The 16,302-nt window shown below is 35.1% G+C and overlaps 1 long non-coding RNA gene across 1 annotated transcript; it reads right to left on the bottom strand.

The window, feature by feature from the left end:
• Nucleotides 1-3,239: 3,239 nt before the first annotated feature.
• Nucleotides 3,240-5,892, bottom strand: LOC139520883 (uncharacterized). Its single transcript, XR_011663968.1, has 3 exons — nt 5,369-5,892; nt 4,552-4,620; nt 3,240-3,785 (listed from the first exon to the last, which is right to left on the bottom strand). It is a non-coding gene; the product is annotated as an uncharacterized lncRNA (long non-coding RNA).
• Nucleotides 5,893-16,302: the final 10,410 nt, after the last annotated feature.

Here is a 16,302-nt window from a genome sequence, read left to right as displayed (position 1 = left end):
GGGGCCTGTTCGAGACTTCATCCGGCAGTTCATCGACACAACACACGGTCGCCGGCAGGTCTTCGAGATAACACTCCAGTTCGTATCCGTAGGTTCCCTCCACGCCGTCGTCTTCCGTTCTGCATCGTTTGGCGGATGGTTCGTCGCCACAGTCCCTCTCTTGATGGATCTCGAGTCCCCGGGCGTGTGCAAATACCAGTCCGCATGCGCGGCAAGCCATCAGGTCCGATTCGCTTCCGATGGAATCGACGTCTTCGTCCTCGGCTTCGGCGTCGTGCTCGCCTCCGCCCAAGACGTCGCTACGTAATCTCAAGTGTTCGGGTGTAGCGGCCTTCAGATCCACCAGAAGGTATCCGAAGGGTCTCCTTGTGGCCTCTCGGAACGTTTGCATCAAGAGGTGTCTCTGACTCGGATACATCTGTCTACCTAGCGTGGCGACGGGCTGGCGATCGACTGGATTGTCGAAGAGGACCAGGTAGTGACAGTTTCTCCTCTGAGTCGGATCCTTCCCGAAATACAGGTTCTGATTCACAGCCACCACCGACAGGTTCCGATGATGCGATCCTTCCGTAAACAAGTCGTTGATGCGACGGTCTTTGGCCGAGGTCGACATCACGTCGTCCAGCACGAGTAAGTTTCTGGTCCGTGCATCGAAGAAGTGATCGGCTTCCAACTCGGTCGGGATACCGCGAACGAATTCCACGGTAGGCACCACCGTCTTTCGAATCTCGTCGTAGAGGGGTTGCCATCGTCGGTACAGCCAGACGATCCTCTCCGGCACCGGGTTGCACGTGGATCTTCGCAATGCTTCCTTCATGAAAAACGTCTTGCCGCAGGAGGTCGGACCGGAGACGATCATGGTGAACGGGTGTTGAAAACGAAAACTTTCTTGCGTCGCATTTTGCGGCGGCGGCGGCGGTGGTGGTGGTGGTACGGCAGTACCATGCTTATTTCGATGATGTCTCAACATGACGTCCCTTCTCGAAAACATTCTTTGACAGCTAGGACACTCCATCCTCACTTCAAGGGTGGAACTTTCCCTCTTATAACTTTTGTCGGAAATGAAGCAAGCAGAACACGTGATCATCTTTGCAACGGCACACGCGAAGTCGATCGTCTCTCAAGGTGATTTCCAATATTTCCGTCTCGCCTCCCCTCGACGCGAGGTAGAGCGGTCTCTCGAAAATTATCTCCGTGGTCTCTTCTTTTCTGATGGCTACGGATTGAAGCAGTGGCAGGTAAGTGTCTCTGACGTAAGATTCATCCATTACCAGATCGCAATACACGTACATCCTCTGCGTAGACGTTTCAAAAGCCGGTACAAAGGTCATCTCCAACAGAGCACACTCCCACGTTCCTTTCATTAAGTGTGATCTAGGTAAACGTATTCTGAACTATCCTCCCCTATTCTGGGGGAAAAGTTGGAGCGAGTCTCCACTATTGACGAATAAGTAAAACTCGTCCATGGTTTTTATTAAGCATTCGATCCTCTTCCTCTTATAACCATCGCCGCCGCCGCCGCCGCCGCCGCCGCCGCCACCGCCACCGCCACCGCAAAATGCGACGCAAGAAAGTTTTCGTTTTCAACACCCGTTCACCATGATCGTCTCCGGTCCGACCTCCTGCGGCAAGACGTTTTCGTGAAGGAAGCATTGCGAAGATCCACGTACAACCCGGTGCCGGAGAGGATCGTCTGGCTGTACCGACGATGGCAACCCCTTTTTGACGAGATTCGAAAGACGGTGGTGCCTACCGTGGAATTCGTACGCGGTATCCCGACCGAGTTGGAAGCCAATCACTTCTTCGATGCACGGACCAGAAACTTACTCGTGCTGGACGACCTGATGTCGACCTCGGCCAAAGACCGTCGCATCAACGACTTGTTTACGGAAGGATCGCATCATCGGAACCTGTCGGTGGTGGCTGTGAATCAGAACCTGTATTTCGGGAAGGATCCGACTCAGAGGAGAAACTGTCACTACCTGGTCCTCTTCGACAATCCAGTCGATCGCCAGCCCGTCGCCACGCTAGGTAGACAGATGTATCCGAGTCAGAGACACCTCTTGATGCAAACGTTCCGAGAGGCCACAAGGAGACCCTTCGGATACCTTCTGTTGGATCTGAAGGCCGCTACACCCGAACCCTTGAGATTACGTAGCGACGTCTTGGGCGGAGGCGAGCACGACGCCGAAGCCGAGGACGAAGACGTCGATTCCATCGGAAGCGAATCGGACCTGATGGCTTGCCGCGCATGCGGACTGGTATTTGCGCACGCCCGGGGACTCGAGATCAATCAAGAGAGGGACTGTGGCGACGAACCATCCGCCAAACGATGCAGAACGGAAGACGACGGCGTGGAGGGAACCTACGGATACGAACTGGAGTGTTATCTCGAAGACCTGCCGGCGACCGTGTGTTGTGTCGATGAACTGCCGGATGAAGTCTCGAACAGGCCCCGCAGTTTCGTCGTCAACACGGACGACTGCGACGGCAAGGGCATTCACTGGGTGGCGTTCCACTTCCCGCGAGAGGGAGCCGTCGAATTTTTCGATTCGTTCGGACGTTCTCCGGAGTATTACCTTCGTCGCTTCAGGAACGTGCTCATCGCGCCAATGGACCTCAATACAGATTCAGTACGACTCAAGTGCAACCGGGATCATCCGATACGTGCGGACTCTATTGTGTACATTTCGTGAAGATGAGATATAGAAACATTAGCATGGAAGACATTGTGAAAGATTTTTCGTCTAGAGACTTGATGAGTAACGACGACAAACTGCTTGCATTGTACGAATGAATGTAATAAATATATATGAAACTGACATCTGCGTTGGTATTTTTTCTATTTGTCCCGAACACGATACGATTAATCGGTGATTGATGTTCACATCATGAAGAGTTGCTTCCCTTTTTTGTATCAGAGTTCCTCGATACGATCACGTGACCTTGCCTCGTTGAATTGTCACTCCACGAGAGATATATATACAGAGTTGCTTCCCTTGTTTTGTACCAGAGTTAACGTTCCTCGATACGATCACGTGACCTGCTGTCCATATATGGGCATATATGTTTATTTTAATTTTTGGGTGAAAATAAAAGTTTTTTTCCAAATTTTGTCATCATTTCCATATATGATCATAGGGTATCTGGTCGGTTTCCATATATGGTCATGTATTTTATTTTGATTTTTCAACGGAAATAAGGTTTTTACCAAATTTGGTCATGATTTCTATAGATGGGGCAATATGCGCAATTGTTTCTCCATAGGCCGTAATGGTAACGTTTTCTTCTGTTGCTCAGCCCATATCGTAAACTTGTGTATGTATGATGGCTTGTTTCGAAGCTGAGACATTTTTACATATGTGGTTAAATTTTCGGGGTACGAAGTGTGATTCATTTTTCCGTAAATTAGCAAACCCCGAGTATCCTTTTGCGATGTGGCTCCTCATGGTAAAAAATCCCATTTTTAACACAATAAGTTCTTTGAAATTTTAATACTTTGAACACATTTAATAGCTCCATGGTTTTTACACATTTATTCTGTGTTCTCTTACTTTCTAAATTAACACTAATGGTTCAGCTCAGTCATTTGTTTATCATAGAAATGTGTCAAATATCACTACACAGAGATTTTTTGTTTACACGTGACTTTTGTGTTCCTCATTTGAAGGCGCATTAGGGGTATTGTCCCATATTGAAATCCTTAGTTCTGATTTTTCCAAATATTTTTAGGTGATCTTCATCGGTATGACATTATGAATAAATCTGTGTATTTTTGTCCATTTCTGAAAAAAAAATAAAGTCGTTTCAACACTATATGGCAATGACATTTTTATCGCTTTATTCATTTATTTTTAATACAACGTGTATGTACAATTAATTTCTTCCAGTATACCTTTACTAGTCCAAACAAGGACAAAACTTCTGATGATAACCTTAAATTACAATACACAGACCCTATTAAAGCATTCCATAACATTTTCTTGTGTCTTAAAGTGCATTTTGACAGAGAAATTATGCAAAAATGTAGATTTCATAAAAAAAAAAATTAAAAAAAATAACTATTCTTACTAGTGGACATCTGGTATATAATACTGTGGAAACCCCTCAAAACTACTGGGAAAGTCATTCTTATCATGTAATTAGAGTGCAATAAAGTGCAAATTTTCAAAACTTGTCCATTCACATAATTCTATTTGAGAAAAAAAGGCTTTTTACATGTATTTCAGTGAAAACCCTTTATTGGTGAGAAATCCACATGAGGTATTAAAGGAAACATTGTGACATCACACGTATTATGGCGTCATTAAATAACGACAGATCAAAATAGTGCTAAATAGAGTTTGCAGTGTTACATGAGAATCAGTTGCCGCAAGATTTAACTCGAAATGTTGAGTCGAAAAGATCAGTAACCAAGCCTTTTCATTTAATATCAAGACCATAGCAACAGTTTTCATATAAGCATATTTCTAACATTCCGACTGTAATTTCATTTGCACAAATACCATAAATAAATAATTTAGAGCTTACCTTATAAATCAAAATGCTTACCAGTTATTCAGGACTTTTTAAAACCTTTAGTTTGCCATCTCATGTTTAAAAGTAATGATATGTCTGGAACTGAAATAAGACAAAAAAATTTACTCAGGCTGTGTTATCATTTAATTTAAATACATAAGTAATATTGAGAGAGAAAAATCTAATTCTTGAAAGTTTTATCACAAAGAAAGAAAAATGCTTCTCCCTTGTGGCTTAGCCACCTTCATTTAAACTGTTTATATTAGAAGCAATGAGTAGTAGCTAACTAGCTTAATACATGTAGTTGAATAGCAATATTGTTTTCAAGAAGGTTTGACCCTCCCCCTTTTTCACTGAGAAATGACAATATCTTGTGTTTTGCTCGTGTGCATTAACAGTAGTATTTCATGATTTACTTAATACATGTACATGGTTTTTTTCTGTTTATTTGCATATGATATCTACTGACCAGGGTCAAATCATTGGATAAAAGCACATGTGCTAATGTATCTCACTTTAGTCGTGTGAAGTGTGTTATCTCCCTTGATTATCAGCTATTCCTGTAGACCAGAGTGATAATTACATAACAAAGACTATATTGTGTCATGTTTACTTACAATTTATATATATTACATGTAAGTTTTTTCTTGTCTTTTTCAATTAAATAAACAATTCCTTTCGGATCTCTCGGGGGTAAACAAAGTTATGAGTGTGCCTAAAAAAAGTGTTCAGCCCCGTGCCAGTAATGCATTTTAAAAGCGAAAATTTCATTGAATTTTTGCTGTTCTGTATCAATAATATTTGTCTTAAATCATTTATGATAACTAGGTATAAATAAAAAACTACTAACCATAATTTTCACAATTTTCTGTGGTGTACAAGGTGAAATTATCTAAAGATATCTCTGGATCTTTTCTTAGAAGATGGGGCAATATGCGCAATTGTTTCTCCATAGGCCGTAATGGTAACGTTTTCTTCTGTTGCTCAGCCCATATCGTAAACTTGTGTATGTATGATGGCTTGTTTCGAAGCTGAGACATTTTCACATATGTGGTTAAATTTTCGGGGTACGAAGTGTGATTCATTTTTCCGTAATTTAGCAAACCCCGAGTATCCTTTTGCGATGTGGCTCCTCATGGTAAAAAATCCCATTTTTAACACAATAAGTTCTTTGAAATTTTAATACTTTGAACACATTTAATAGCTCCATGGTTTTTACACATTTATTCTGTGTTCTCTTACTTTCTAAATTAACACTAATGGTTCAGCTCAGTCATTTGTTTATCATAGAAATGTGTAAAATATCACTACACAGAGATTTTTTGTTTACACGTGACTTTTGTGTTCCTCATTTGAAGGCGCATTAGGGGTATTGTCCCATATGGTCATAGGTTATTTTGTCAATTTCCATATATGGTCATGTATGTTTATTTTGAGTGAAAATAAGGTTTTTACCAAATTTGGTCATAATTTTCATATATGGTCATAGGGTATTGTGGTCGCTTTCCATATATGGAATTCATCATATGGTGGTCCAAGAGTCATAATCCGACATCTGGTGCTTCCGTTTTGATATATAGCCCTTCATACTAGAATTGGCAAAGATCTACGTGAGTAATGCTGTTCATATGACGTCAGCGCCTTAGCGCCTTGCGTTTTTGTGGTTGCATAAAACATCATAACGAACAGAAAAAATACTTCTCGAATTTTCATACGTACATGTATCATGGTATTGTCATGTAGTGAATCATGCCCCGATCTTGCATCCTGATGATTCATGGTTGCGTCATGACCAAATATGACCTGCGTCCATCCGTCGTGATTCATCTTCCTTACTTCCGCTGACGTCATTAGGGCTAGTATATGCCCATATATTATATTGGGGGCGAGGCATGCGCATATGACGTCAGCGCCCTAGCGCCCTGTGTTTTTGTAGTGCCTCAAACTGATCCGTCCCTACTACTTTTTTCATCAAATTGGAGTGAAATAGTACCGATATTTTGAACACGACGAAGACCTTTGATAGAATATTAAATGGAAATCATATGACATCGGAATTCAAAGAGATAACAATGTGGGTTTTTGTCAATCAGACAGCAACCCAACAATAAAGAAAAACTAAAGTTACACTTCAAGGTAATATTGTCCCTAATATTTCTGTTCTTTTATCTTGTTTTTTGTAAAATAAAAACTTCTTTCGAACTTTTATAATGATAGTAAATTTTAAGAAAATAATGTTGAAACGATTACCAATGGGAGTCGTGGATCTAAGCAACTGCAATTCAGGATATGGCTTTCCCCAATTAGCATAATTAATACCGTATATAGTCAGTAAAACAAATTATGACACGACAAACTGTCAAACAATTCAAATGAGAGAAATATCATCCTGTTAAAGGTTAAATAGACAAGTAATTGAAAAAGACAAATTGTAAACCATTATTCAGTGGGTATTTTTAAGAAAGTATGCGACTAACAAATAACTACGTTTGTACAATGGACGGATTTTCTCATTGTTGAAGGCCGTACGGTGAATAAAAGTTGCTTTCATTTACACCATTTTGTCTCTGATGACATTTTAAAACTTTATTATATCAGATGTTTTTTAGGTTTACACAAAAACAAATTCAATAAAACAAAGTGTCATTAATAACCTGACGACACTGTTTCCAGCTTTTTAAACCTGGAATTCTTTGTATGTTCTTAACTTCGTATAGGTAAGATGTTTCCATCGGTTTTATTTTGTAACGCGGATTTTTTTTATTTCTTTTTCTCAATCGATTTATAACTTTTGAAAAGTGGTATACTACTTTTACCTTTATTTCCAATTTATTTAAGTTGAAGGATGATATTTTGGTCCTTTTTCGAAATGTTGTTAACCTTTTGGACGAACTATGTTACTGTCCTCCTTAAAACGGTGTCTTCCTCGAATGCCAACATTTTATATGTAACCTATTCCTTGAATGCCAACAAAAATATTTCAATGGATGTTTATATAATAACAATAGGTGTTTTTATAAGTATTTAACTGATAAAAATAATTAGTGAACTTGATAAAATTGAAACATTTTTATCACTTTTTTATTAGAAAAAAATAGCTAAATTTTAGGGTTAAATTATTATGAATTTAAAGAAACAAAATGAAAACATTTGATGACTTTTTTTTTTTAAAAAATAAAAATTTTGGAATGGATGTTTTTTAACATAAGAAACATTAGAAATATTAAAGACATTTAAGTTAAATACAATTATTTCAAACTAAAAAACGGTATTAGAGATTTATTTAATTTCATATCATTTCGTATAGGTTCATGTACATGTAAGTATGATTTTTTTATTAGTATTCAGTGGGTTTGTACTATCTGTCCGTAGCCAAGACTCTTGGCCCAAGAGTACTCTCAGATCTGTACTTAATGTCTTTTTGTTGTTCGTATAAAAAGTACACGGCCACGTCCACTCTGTGTAATATTTCTATTTGTATCCATCTGATGAGTTAAAGCTGAGAATGGGAATGGGGAATATGTCAAAGAGACAACAACCCGACCAAAGAGCAAACAACAACCTTTTTCAACTGATGTGAATTTTTCGTTCTTTATATGCTGTACTGTTACAACACTGTCCCAGGTTAGGGGAGGGTTGGAATCCCGCTAACATATTTATCCCAGCCACATTCTGTATGTATGTGCCTGTTCCGAAGTCAGAAGCCTGTAATTTACCCCTTACCAATATATATTTATGAATCATGATCTACAAAAAAGGGTGCAGTACTATAATTAAGAAAAATATTCTGAACAAACTGAACATACTAAAACATAGTAATCAAACACATCAAACAAAGTTACAAGAACTTCTATCATTATGGGAGTATATTAAAGCACATACAGCTATAGAAATATTGAAAAAAAAAAACTTCAAAGTCCAAAGAAGCAGCTATAGAATTTGTGTTAACTGGAATTCCTGACAATATACTATGTACATGTTGAGTTTGTGATGCAAGACTTTTCAAAAGTTCATTTTAAGAAAATCCATATTTGTTGAAGCATTTACAGCAAAGAAATATTTTCAACAACTTGTAAAAAATGAATTAGATATTACCTATCTGTTAAATTAGTATGATTGTTTTCATAAGCATGCTCTTTTATTCTGATAACTTCTTGCACCTATTCCTCGAACGCCAACATTATTTTACAGGTAAATTATAGCCGGTATATCAAAGGATTTTGGCATTCAAGTAAACCCTTAAAACATGGTCATGGGGATCATATCTAAGATTCGGGGTCTCAAGTTGAAGGAACATTTTTTACCTGTACTGACATCTCATGTAAGTGACGTTTAATTAAAAAATAAATATTCTACAGGCTTAATGATATGTATACGAATGAAAATATTAAGTTATAAAGTTTGAATAAGTACAGTCATTCTATTCTATGTTAGTTAATAGAATCAATACCTCACCTAATATATATAATTTTTATAAACTTTCGTTTACGATTTTTAGGATTATCGATACACGGTAGCCGCCTATGGTGACGAAAGAATGTACTTATTTTAATACATTCGTAGAGTGAGCTGAAAAATCGAAATTGTCTCACACTCCTTTGTATTTATTATGTAATTAATATTTGAGCAAGTAAAAATAATACATGCAATTGATTCCTACCTTTGTTTTTAGAATATAGATAAAATATAATTGATACAATGTGTAATTCGTTCATTTTTATTGATACGTTTGCCATTATACATTATTCAGGATAACAATATAGGACGTTTTAGAAATATTCCCTTGTCACCTTCTATTGTCATTATATTGCATTTGTTTTTCCTGAATGTAAATTATACTTTTGAATTCCTTAGGTTTTCGGAAGTTGAATTAAATGCGATTGTTATACAAGTAAGAGGTTTAACTAGCTGTAAAACCAGGTTCATTCTATTTGCTACATATTGGAAATTCTCGTACCAAGTCAGACTTATGACAGTTGTTTTCCATTCTTTTGATATCTTTAAGCATTTGATTTTTGCAATTTGATAAAGGACTTTCGAGTTTCCCTTGGAGTTCGGTATTTTTGCTTCTTACTTTACGTCGGGGTTTTCAAGTTATGTCAATGAAAGAAGAGAGCGATAAAGCTCTCCAACTAACTGTTAACCTAACAGTGTTATAAGAAAATTATTTAGAGAAGGTTAATTATTTTCTGGCATTTAACGGGAATATTTGTAGAAATAAACGTGCACGTTTTCTGTAGCATATTTGCATCCTTTTATATAATTTTGAAAAATATTAAATTAACAAGTGGAATTAAATGAAAAACATGTGAACAACAAGAATGTGTCCATAGTACACGGATACCCCACTCGCATTATCATTTTCTATGTTCAGTAGACCGTGAAATTGGGGTCAAAACTCTAATTTGGCAATTAAATTAGAAAGATCATATCATAGGGAACATGTGTACTAAGTTTGAAGTTGGTTGGACTTCAACTTCATCAAAAACTACCTTGACCAAAAACTTTAACCTGAAACTTGCACTATTATTTTCTATGTTCAGTGGACCGTGAAATTGGGGTCAAAAGTCTAATTTGGCAATTAAATTAGAAAGATCATATCATAGGGAACATGTGTACTAAGTTTGAAGTTGATTGGACTTTAACTTCATCAAAAACTACATTGACCAAAAACTTTAACCTGAACGAACGGACGGAAGGACGGACGGACAGACGGAAGGACGGACGGAAGAACGGACGGACAGACGCACCGACCAGAAAACATAATGCCCCGCTACTATCGTAAGTGGGGCATAAAAACAGGTCATCGTACGGTCTTCAGAATTGTATATTGTATGGCAGGCTATACAATATAAAATTGAGAATGGAAATGGGGAATGTGCCAAAGAGACAACAACCCGACCATAGAGCAGATAGTCTACGTTAAGTCTACCCAGTCAGGATTCTACATCGTCAAAATTATCTCCCTATAACACCAGTACATTTTCACAATCGTAGAAATGGAAGCCATTGTAGGGATGACGCAATGGCAATTTTGCTCTCGGAAACCGATAAATTTATCCACATTGCACCATTACGATCCTTATATGTCATTTGTATTTTAAAAGACAAATGTATCTTCTTCTAGGTAATGAGAATCAGTTAATGTTTTTGTCTGCATTGATTCAACTTAAAACTATTGTCTGATCGGTTGTCAGGTGGAATTTTTTCGAAAATTCATAAACATTTAAAAACAATTCTAATTAAATATTTCGTGGAAGGGCAGACTAGATTTGTTTAGTGGTTGAAGACTACACAGCTACTTTTGCATAGGTACTATTTCTGTACTAAAATATGTAGTACTTGAAATTTCTTTTTAATATTTAGTACTATTTCTTTACTTTAAAATTATTGTAATATTAAGGTACTTGTATTTTACAGTACTTGATTTGTACTAAATATTTTGGTACAGAAATAATACAATATTCCATGTTTGAAAATCATAATTTTAAGAGATTTGATTTAAGAGTACTGTAAAAAAAAACAGGTACCTAATATTACGATAATTTTAAAGTAACAAAATAGTACTGAATATTAAAAGTAAATTTCCAGTACTACAGATTTTTAGTACAGAAATAGTACCTATGCAAAAGTAGCTGTGTATAAACCTTAGTTATCACACACAAAAAGTTATAATTTTTAGAAGATATGCATTTTCATCATTGAAAGGCTGTCGTCAAGTACTTTCAGTAAAAAATAGCTATTCGAACACACCTACTCTGTTTTTGTGATTCATTAGATAGTATTTCACTTGATCCATATATTTCATCTTTTAGTACTGTGATTTTTTTATAGTATAAAGTCAACCTGTAGCTTTGATATATAAAAATGATAGAATCTGAAGCGAGACGATGTATGAAATATTCTTGCTTTGTACGATATACAAACAAAATATTCAACTAAAACACGCCATAACATAAAAAGGTGTACTCGATATTTCTCTTTTTGATACAATTGTTACCCAATTTTTGCAATTTTTTCTTGATTCACATAATGGAAGGGCAGACACGAAAATTACTTAACTAATAGATTAATATGGTTTCCGTCCGTAGTTTTTTTTTTTTTAATCGGAGGTTATGCATTTTCTACATCCAACTTGAAAAATACCCATGTCGTCGACTTGATACAATGTATCGCGTTGTTCTGCTTTACTATGTACTAGATAAATTGAAAACTTATGCAAATGGTGTTTTTAAAATAAAACGCTTCGTAATTGAGAAGAAAATCGTATTTTTTTTTATTTCTATTAACTTTTAAAATGTTTGTCAGTATAGTAAACATTACAGTAAGCATTTGTCGCCTTCTCTAACAAAGAGCTTCGATTCTTTTGTTGTATTTCGACCAGGTTTCCGACTGTGCCTTTACTGCAAATGTATTGATTCTAACTTTGTCCCAGTGGGTACAAATAATAATATGTTTTGTAAGCAATAAATACGTGTTTAATGATATTTGCACTTGCTTAAGAATTGAAATATCGAAGACGTCTTTTGTGGCTTTATTTGATTATAAAAGAAGGTCATAGATTGCTAACATTATTAGAAGAAGGCATGTAATTGTTGTAACAAAATTGATAAAGAATATGCAAACAAATACTATCTACCAATGAGTACTATGTTTCTTTCGATAACATTCGATTCGGTCTCTTCTTAATCAATCTACTAGATTCAAAGAGCGGTAAACTACTGTTTCGTTGAGATATAAGCCCAACAGGACATTTGACTAGGAAATAATTTATATATTTCATGTTCCGGTTTGTAATTTATATATTATATACCCCGATAGTTTTGATTTCAGGTAAGTCGACATGGTAAGTATATACAATTAAACGGTTACATTATGATATCAATTCGTAAAATAAGAAATATGAAGAGAAAACAAACAAAACATTAAAATTGTTATCTCGATATTGTTTTCTTAAAATCATATTTATATTTTTTCCAAAATTAAGGTCTCCACATGGATGGGAATATTAAAATATTGTTTATTTATGAAGCAAACATGATTATTCACAAATATTTAAATGAAGGCAACAGTAGTATACCGCTGATCGAAAGTCAAAATCGATTGAGATTAAACACAAATCCGAGATACAAACTAAAAACGAGGGAAACGCATCAACGATAAGAGAGAAACAACGAAACAACAAAAACATTTAGGTGAACAAAAATCAAATGACACAGAAACACAAACAGAAACGAACTATAAGATAAGAACTGCCATTTTCCTGTCTTGGTTCAGGACATTTTAAGAAAAATGGTTAGTTGAACAAACCTTGTGTTGTGGGTAGCCAATCTTCGCACTTTTATGTCAATGTTAAATATAACATTAAATTGACACCAGTACATGGCAGGAATGCAGTACAAATAAATGTATGAACATTCAGGACAGAGAAATAAACAAATAAATAATACAATAGTACATTTCGACATGTCGACCACAGAATAACATAGGTAAGCACACTAAATAGCACAACAGAAAGTTGAAATATGTATTGCGTTTTTTGAAAATTATTTGGTAAATCTATCAAAGCAGAATGAAACCACAAATAAAAAAATAATGTATTTGTATTCAACCGATCAAATGTTTAAAGCATTGACAACACTGTCTTTTTGGAGACAGATAATTAACTCGATAGCAATAGTTTTTTTAATAGTATAATCTGCAAAATATAAGGTTATCAATTCTTATTTATTCAATGAGACAAAGAAAATTTGCATTTTAATCTGCGATCAAGAGTAATAAACGAAAGTTATATTTAATGATCAATTACATTTAAGGAACGATTCACGATCTTCGAAGGTTAGAAATGAGATTTAACATGTTTAATTAGCACCAGTTAAGAATCAAACCTTAGACATACATGATATGTTCTAACAATTCTTACTTAAATATATTATTTGAATAAACATATAATTGAACTATAAATATGGGAGCTTCAAAATTGCACAATTTGTCTTAAACATTCCAGATTTGAATTGTTCCCAGTGAAGAATGGCATGTAGACAATTGACTGCGATATTATTGTTTTGTATAGACTTCGTTAATATGTATCCAAAATTTACGCAGGCACCCCAAAGAGGTCAGTAAATATTAATAACGGTAGGTTTTTTTGTTTTTTTTAATTTATGTGCAGGAAATTTATTGATCTTTTAGACTTCCTAAGTTGTACGTTTTGTTGCAACATAATGGCTTCAAAAACTGGTGGTGATCCAAACAAACTATAACCTACTTTACTTCTGCCTTGTTTTTTACATCATATAGAACAGATTCAATACAATTTAAAATAATTTTTAACAATGAACTCAGCAGTAAAGCATTTGACTTATGTGAAAATCGATATCCACATTCATGTAAATGTTACTATACAGAATAAGACCCTTCGATAAAATCACAGACCAGACAACTTTACTTGTATTGAACTCTTTAGACCACGAATACAGGTTACTAATGAGATGAAGCGGGGACTAAAGTTTGCTTGCTCGATATGATGTGTCAATGTCCTAATCCAAAAGCGACTACTTTCTACATACAGGGTACAAAATAAGATTGTAATTCCATGTGTCCTGTGTGCTTTTCTTGATTTAAACGCTCAAAAACAAAAGACGTATAACAGACATGACGTTTGAAGAGCAATATGGCCAAAAAGGAAATAAAGAAAACTAATATGTAATTTCTTTAAATATTTCTTGAAATATTACCTTTTTTATCATTCATTAATCTATAAAAGGACAATTTCGGGAAAAAATGTTATATATCATGTTAGTACCGAACATATTCAAATACGAGAATAAAAGTATATATATTTTTCTGTTGTGTCCTTATGACAATTTGACTGAGTGTATATTCGGATCACCAACTTAACATGCATAGTAGTAGACGCTTATATTTTCATCTCACCTATACTTGCTTCTTTTTGATTTCATGGAATTCCCTTCGATTTTGGGTTTTTACTTGATTTGTATCTGTGTATGCATTTATGTGATCTAAATATCGGTAAACTATCATAGCCTTTAATTTATGTAGTGACGTCGTGTTTGACGTTTTGTATTTTTTTTTTATTTCAGATTCATACAATGACTTGATTGAATATACCCTGTACGAAAAAAAGGTTTCTTGGAATGACGCTGCTCAAATTTGTGCATCCCAAGGAGCGCATCTCCTGACATTAAAGTCAAAGGAAAAGTTTGATCTCATTCTAGAACTTCAAATCAAAGAGTTCAGACTATTCTCGTAAGTTTCAATGTTATTTAATATTATAGACACCTAATATGGTGCCCTGTATATTTTCAAAACAATGATTTTACAGTTTAATTGTAGTAAGTATTTTCCTGTTTTAAGGAATGATTTAATTACATCTCTTATAAAACACAATGTATTTTGTTATGATAACCAACTGGATGTCATTCCTTCAAATGCAAACTAAGGCTTTCTACCTCAGGAATAGATTACCTTACCTGTATTTGGCAAAACTTTTCGGAGTTTTGGTCCTCGATGCTCTTCAACTTTGTATTTTATTTGGCCTTTTTATTTTTTTGGGATTAAAGCGTCATTGATGAGTCTTTTGTATATACAAAATTTGATCCTGGTATTATGATGAGTTGATTTACTAGATCAAAAAAGATAATACTTTAAAGTGCAGTTTTCTTTTCAAAACTGTAAACTGTTTTCTTTCTAATAGTATACACTAAGCGAAATAAGATGGTATGAAAAGACATATTATCCGTATTGTTAATGATTGTTCTTGGGGTTTTTTTCGCGGTCAGTTTTATATTTCTTTTACATATGATGCACTGATTTGTCATACCACATGACTAGCTACAGAAAACGTCAAATATACCATTTTCGACAAATATATAAATAACGACTGCAATGCTTGGTAATTAAAATTCATAAATGTATATAAGTTGATTTTTAATTTATTTTCGTGAGAAGTCGTAGATCCTGAAACGACTACATGGTCCAAAACAACTTTTCATATGTATGATTTTCATCAATTACAATGTTTTACATGCATTTGATCTTGGCAAATTTTTTCAAACATTTTGTCTAACGATATTCGTTATTTTTTTATTTGCACCATAACTATTTGCAATTGAAGATAAAAATAACTATGTTCTAGTATTGTTTTATTGACCTCGGATGGATGCCCGTCAATGTGTTTGTATTGTCTTTCATTTTTTGGTGGTGTGTTTTAATTTAGTCCTGGTATTCTATGATGGGTTTATATGCTTATGCAACTTTTTGTATTTCTTTGGTTCTTATAACGTGACTTTGTACTTTATAAGATCCCGTCAGTATGATATTGTTCTATTTCATGTCATTATGATATATTTCTATTATGAATTACAAAATGCGTTGAACCATAAACGTCAAAATCATTCAATCACCTAGTGGACTTAGCTATTTGTGGATTCTTATAAATTCTATTTATTAACTTTTGGACTATTTGAAATCTCAATCTATTTCTGAAATTTAGTCTTACATACTTTTGATTTTTAACCCTGTATGCTAACATTGCCTATGTGAAATTTTAAAATTGTTTGTATGTACATTGAACGACAAATATATGTGACGTATAAAATTTTCTGACGTCAGACACGCAAATCAATGAATGTGCTTGTAGATAGATGTTTTTGTGTTCTGTTAAATTGTTCTTTTTAAAGTTGTTACACGATGATGACTGCTGTTCCCTTATTTTGACTATTTTATTTATTGTGTCTGTTTAGTTAACGCATCATTGTAAAT

The sequence above is a fragment of the Mytilus edulis genome, chromosome 4 (genome assembly GCF_963676685.1).
Source record: "Mytilus edulis chromosome 4, xbMytEdul2.2, whole genome shotgun sequence".
Lineage (NCBI taxonomy): Eukaryota > Metazoa > Mollusca > Bivalvia > Mytilida > Mytilidae > Mytilus > Mytilus edulis.
The sequence above is the reverse complement of the archived record's forward strand: the minus strand, read 5'-3'. Positions and strand labels throughout refer to the sequence as shown.